Below are 5000 nucleotides of genomic sequence, written 5' to 3'. Positions count from 1 at the left end.
TGAGCTATACCCCCGCTGCTCTGCCTCAATTGGAATGATATTTCCAGATTAAGCGAAATATCTGTCTATGAAACAAAACGCTTTCTCTGGATTCCTTATTCATCGAAACGTAATTGTTCAAAAAATTTTGATCTTGGATAAACATAACATCAGGGGGCACCCGGGTTTGAACCGAGGACGTCTCGATCTGCAGTCGAATGCTCTACCATTGAGTTATACCCCCCCTGCTCTGCCTCAATTGGAATGATATTTCTAGATTAAGCGAAATATCTGTCTGAAACAAAACGCTTTCTCTGAATTCCTTATTCATCGAAAAGTAATTGTTCCAAAAATTTTGATCTTGGATAAACATAACATCAGAGGGCAACCATGTTTGAACCGAGGACCTCTCGATCTGCAGTAGAATGCTCTACCACTGAGCTATACCCCCGCTGCTCTGCCTCAATTGGAATGATATTTCCAGATTAAGCGAAATATCTGTCTATGAAACAAAACGCTTTCTCTGAATTCCTTATTCATCGAAAAGTAATTGTTCAAAAAATTTTGATCTTGGATAAACATAACATCAGGGGGCACCCGGGTTTGAACCGAGGACCTCTCGATCTGCAGTCGAATGCTCTAGCACTGAGCTATACCCCCGCTACTCTGCCTCAATTGGAATGATATTTCCAGATTAAGCGAAATATCTGTCTATGAAACAAAACGCTTTCTCTGGATTCCTTATTCATCGAAACGTAATTGTTCAAAAAATTTTGATTTTGGATAAACATAACATCAGGGGGCAACCGGGGTTGAACCGAGGACTTCTCGATCTGCAGTCGAATGCTCTACCACTGAGCTATACCCTGTCTGCTCTGCCTCATTTGGAATGATATTTCGAGATTAAGCGAGATATCTGTCTGAAACAAAACGCTTTCTCTGGATTCCTTATTCATCGAAACGTAATTGTTCAAAAAATTTTGATCTTGGATAAATATAACATCAGGGGGCACTCGGGTTTGAACCGTGGACCTCTCGATCGGCAGTTGAATGCTCTACCACTGTGCTATACCCCCGCTGCTCTGCGTGAATTGGAATGATATTTCCAGATTAAGCGAAATATCTGTGAATCAAAACGCTTTCTCTGGATTCCTTATTCATCGAAACGTAATTGTTCAAAAAATTTTGATCTTGGATAAACATAACATCAGGGGGCACCCGGGTTTGAACCGAGGACCTCTCGATCTGCAGTCGAATGCTCTACCACAGAGCTATACCCCCGCTGCTCTGCCTCAATTGGAATGATATTTCCAGATTAAGCGAGATATCTGTCTATGAAACAAAACGCTTGCTTTCTCTGGATTCCTTATTCATCGAAACGTAATTGTTCAAAAAATTTTGATTTTGGATAAACATAACATCAGGGGGCACCCGGGTTTGAACCGTGGACCTCTCGATCTGCAGTTGAATGCTCTACCACTGAGCTATACCCCCGCTGCTCTGCCTCAATTGGAATGATATTTCTAGATTAAGCGAAATATCTGTCTGAAACAAAACGCTTTCTCTGGATTCCTTATTCAACGAAACGTAATTGTTCAAAACATTTTGATCTTGGATAAACATAACATCAGAGAGCACCCGGGTTTGAACCGAGGACCTCTCGATCTGCAGTCGAATGCTCTACCACTGAGCTATAAGCCCGCTGCTCTGCCTCAATTGGAATGATATTTCCAGATTAAGCGAAATATCTGTCTGAAACAAAACGCTTTCTCTGGATTCCTTATTCATCGAAACGTAATTGTTCAAAAAATTTTGATCTCGGGTATACATAACATAAGGGGGCACCCAGGTTTGAACCGAGGTCTTCTCGATCTGCAGTCGAATGCTCTACCACTGTGCTATACCCCCGCTGCTCTGCTTCAATTGGAATGATATTTCGAGATTAAGCGAGATATCTGTCTGAAACAAAACGCTTTCTCTGGATTCCTTATTCATCCAAACGTAATTGTTCAAAAAATTTTGATCTCGGGTAAACATAACATCAGGGGGCACCCAGGTTTGAACCGAGGACCTCTCGATCGGCAGTTGAATGCTCTACCACTGTGCTATACCTCCGCTGCTCTGCGTGAATTGGAATGATATTTCCAGATTAAGCGAAATATCTGTGAATCAAAACGCTTTCTCTGGATTCCTTATTCATCGAAACGTAATTGTTCAAAAAATTTTGATCTTGGATAAACATAACATCAGGGGGCACCCGGGTTTGAACCGAGGACCTCTCGATCTGCAGTCGAATGCTCTACCACAGAGCTATACCCCCGCTGCTCTGCCTCAATTGGAATGATATTTCCAGATTAAGCGAGATATCTGTCTATGAAACAAAACGCTTGCTTTCTCTGGATTCCTTATTCATCGAAACGTAATTGTTCAAAAAATTTTGATTTTGGATAAACATAACATCAGGGGGCACCCGGGTTTGAACCGTGGACCTCTCGATCTGCAGTTGAATGCTCTACCACTGAGCTATACCCCCGCTGCTCTGCCTGAATTGGAATGATATTTCCAGATTAAGCGAAATATCTGTGAAACAAAACGCTTTCTCTGGATTCCTTATTCAACGAAACGTAATTGTTCAAAACATTTTGATCTTGGATAAACATAACATCAGAGAGCACCCGGGTTTGAACCGAGGACCTCTCGATCTGCAGTCGAATGCTCTACCACTGAGCTATAAGCCCGCTGCTCTGCCTCAATTGGAATGATATTTCCAGATTAAGCGAAATATCTGTCTGAAACAAAACGCTTTCTCTGGATTCCTTATTCATCCAAACGTAATTGTTCAAAAAATTTTGATCTCGGGTAAACATAACATAAGGGGGCACCCAGATTTGAACCGAGGACCTCTCGATCTGCAGTCGAATGCTCTACCACTGTGCTATACCCCCACTGCTCTGCTTCAATTGGAATGATATTTCGAGATTAAGCGAGATATCTGTCAAACAAAACGCTTTCTCTGGATTCCTTATTCATCGAAAAGTAATTGTTCCAAAAATTTTGATCTTGGATAAACATAACATCAGAGGGCAACCATGTTTGAACCGAGGACCTCTCGATCTGCAGTAGAATGCTCTACCACTGAGCTATACCCCCGCTGCTCTGCCTCAATTGGAATGATGTTTCCAGATTAAGCGAAATATCTGTCTATGAAACAAACCGCTTTCTCTGGATTCCTTATTCATCGAAACGTAATTGTTCAAAAAATTTTGATCTTGGATAAACATAACATCAGGGGGCACCCGGGTTTGAACCGAGGACCTCTCGATCTGCAGTCGAATGCTCTAGCACTGAGCTATACCCCCGCTACTCTGCCTCAATTGGAATGATATTTCCAGATTAAGCGAAATATCTGTCTATGAAACAAAACGCTTTCTCTGGATTCCTTATTCATCGAAACGTAATTGTTCAAAAAATTTTGATTTTGGATAAACATAACATCAGGGGGCAACCGGGGTTGAACCGAGGACTTCTCGATCTGCAGTCGAATGCTCTACCACTGAGCTATACCCTGTCTGCTCTGCCTCATTTGGAATGATATTTCGAGATTAAGCGAGATATCTGTCTGAAACAAAACGCTTTCTCTGGATTCCTTATTCATCGAAACGTAATTGTTCAAAAAATTTTGATCTTGTATAAATATAACATCAGGGGGCACTCGGGTTTGAACCGTGGACCTCTCGATCGGCAGTTGAATGCTCTACCACTGTGCTATACCCCCGCTGCTCTGCGTGAATTGGAATGATATTTCCAGATTAAGCGAAATATCTGTGAATCAAAACGTTTTCTCTGGATTCCTTATTCATCGAAACGTAATTGTTCAAAAAATTTTGATCTTGGATAAACATAACATCAGGGGGCACCCGGGTTTGAACCGAGGACCTCTCGATCTGCAGTTGAATGCTCTACCACTGAGCTATACCCCCGCTGCTCTGCCTGAATTGGAATGATATTTCCAGATTAAGCGAAATATCTGTGAAACAAAACGCTTTCTCTGGATTCCTTATTCCTCGAAACGTAATTGTTCAAAAAATTTTGATCTTGGATAAACATAAAATCAGGGGGCACCCGGGTTTGAACCGAGGACATCTCGATCTGCAGTCGAATGCTCTACCACTGAGCTATACCCTCGCTGCTCTGCCTCAATTGGAATGATATTTCCAGATTAAGCGAAATATCTGTCTGAAACAAAACGCTTTCTCTGGATTCCTTATTCATCCAAACGTAATTGTTCAAAAAATTTTGATCTCGGGTAAACATAACATAAGGGGGCACCCAGGTTTGAACCGAGGACCTCTCGATCTGCAGTCGAATGCTCTACCACTGTGCTATACCCCCACTGCTCTGCTTCAATTGGAATGATATTTCGAGATTAAGCGAGATATCTGTCTGAAACAAAACGCTTTCTCTGGATTCCTTATTCATCGAAACGTAATTGTTCAAAAAATTTTGATCTTGGATAAACATAAAATCAGGGGGCACCCGGGTTTGAACCGAGGACCTCTCGATCTGCAGTCGAATGCTCTACCACTGAGCTATACCCTGGCTGCTCTGCCTCAATTGGAATGATATTTCCAGATTAAGCGAAATATCTGTCTGATACAAAACGCTTTCTCTGAATTCCTTATTCATCGAAACGTAATTGTTCAAAAAATTTTGATCTTGGATAAACATAACATCAGGGGGCACCCGGGTTTCAACCGAGGACCTCTCGATCTGCAGTCGAATGCTCTACCACTGAGCTATACCCCCGCTGCTCTGCCATAATTGGAATGATATTTCCAGATTAAGCGAAATATCTGTCTGAAACAAAAAGCTTTCTCTGGATTCCTTATTCATCGAAACGTAATTGTTCAAAAAAATTTTGATCTTGGATAAACATAACATCAGAGAGCACCCGGGTTTGAACCGAGGACCTCTCGATCTGCAGTCGAATGCTCTACCACTGAGCTATAACTCCGCTGCTC

The 5000-nt window shown here is 41.9% G+C and overlaps 1 protein-coding gene and 8 non-coding genes across 9 annotated transcripts in view; 1 reads left to right on the top strand and 8 right to left on the bottom strand.

Annotated features, from left to right (window-relative positions):
- The window catches only part of LOC129976645 (retinaldehyde-binding protein 1-like), a 112094-nt gene that overhangs the window by 58107 nt on the left and 48987 nt on the right, over positions 1 to 5000 (top strand). The gene's annotated exons all lie outside the window — the stretch shown is intronic.
- Positions 568 to 639, bottom strand: Trnac-gca (transfer RNA cysteine (anticodon GCA)). Its single transcript has one exon. It is a non-coding gene; the product is annotated as a tRNA-Cys (tRNA).
- Positions 1189 to 1260, bottom strand: Trnac-gca (transfer RNA cysteine (anticodon GCA)). The gene has a single exon. It is a non-coding gene; the product is annotated as a tRNA-Cys (tRNA).
- Trnac-gca (transfer RNA cysteine (anticodon GCA)) lies at positions 1402 to 1473 on the bottom strand. Its single transcript has one exon. It is a non-coding gene; the product is annotated as a tRNA-Cys (tRNA).
- Positions 2228 to 2299, bottom strand: Trnac-gca (transfer RNA cysteine (anticodon GCA)). Its single transcript has one exon. It is a non-coding gene; the product is annotated as a tRNA-Cys (tRNA).
- Trnac-gca (transfer RNA cysteine (anticodon GCA)) lies at positions 2441 to 2512 on the bottom strand. The gene has a single exon. It is a non-coding gene; the product is annotated as a tRNA-Cys (tRNA).
- Trnac-gca (transfer RNA cysteine (anticodon GCA)) lies at positions 3267 to 3338 on the bottom strand. Its single transcript has one exon. It is a non-coding gene; the product is annotated as a tRNA-Cys (tRNA).
- Positions 3888 to 3959, bottom strand: Trnac-gca (transfer RNA cysteine (anticodon GCA)). Its single transcript has one exon. It is a non-coding gene; the product is annotated as a tRNA-Cys (tRNA).
- Positions 4714 to 4785, bottom strand: Trnac-gca (transfer RNA cysteine (anticodon GCA)). The gene has a single exon. It is a non-coding gene; the product is annotated as a tRNA-Cys (tRNA).

Source organism: Argiope bruennichi, chromosome 7 (assembly GCF_947563725.1).
Source record: "Argiope bruennichi chromosome 7, qqArgBrue1.1, whole genome shotgun sequence".
Classification (NCBI taxonomy): Eukaryota; Metazoa; Arthropoda; class Arachnida; order Araneae; family Araneidae; genus Argiope; species Argiope bruennichi.
Note: the sequence above shows the minus strand (reverse complement) of the source record. Positions and strands in the feature narration are given on the sequence as shown.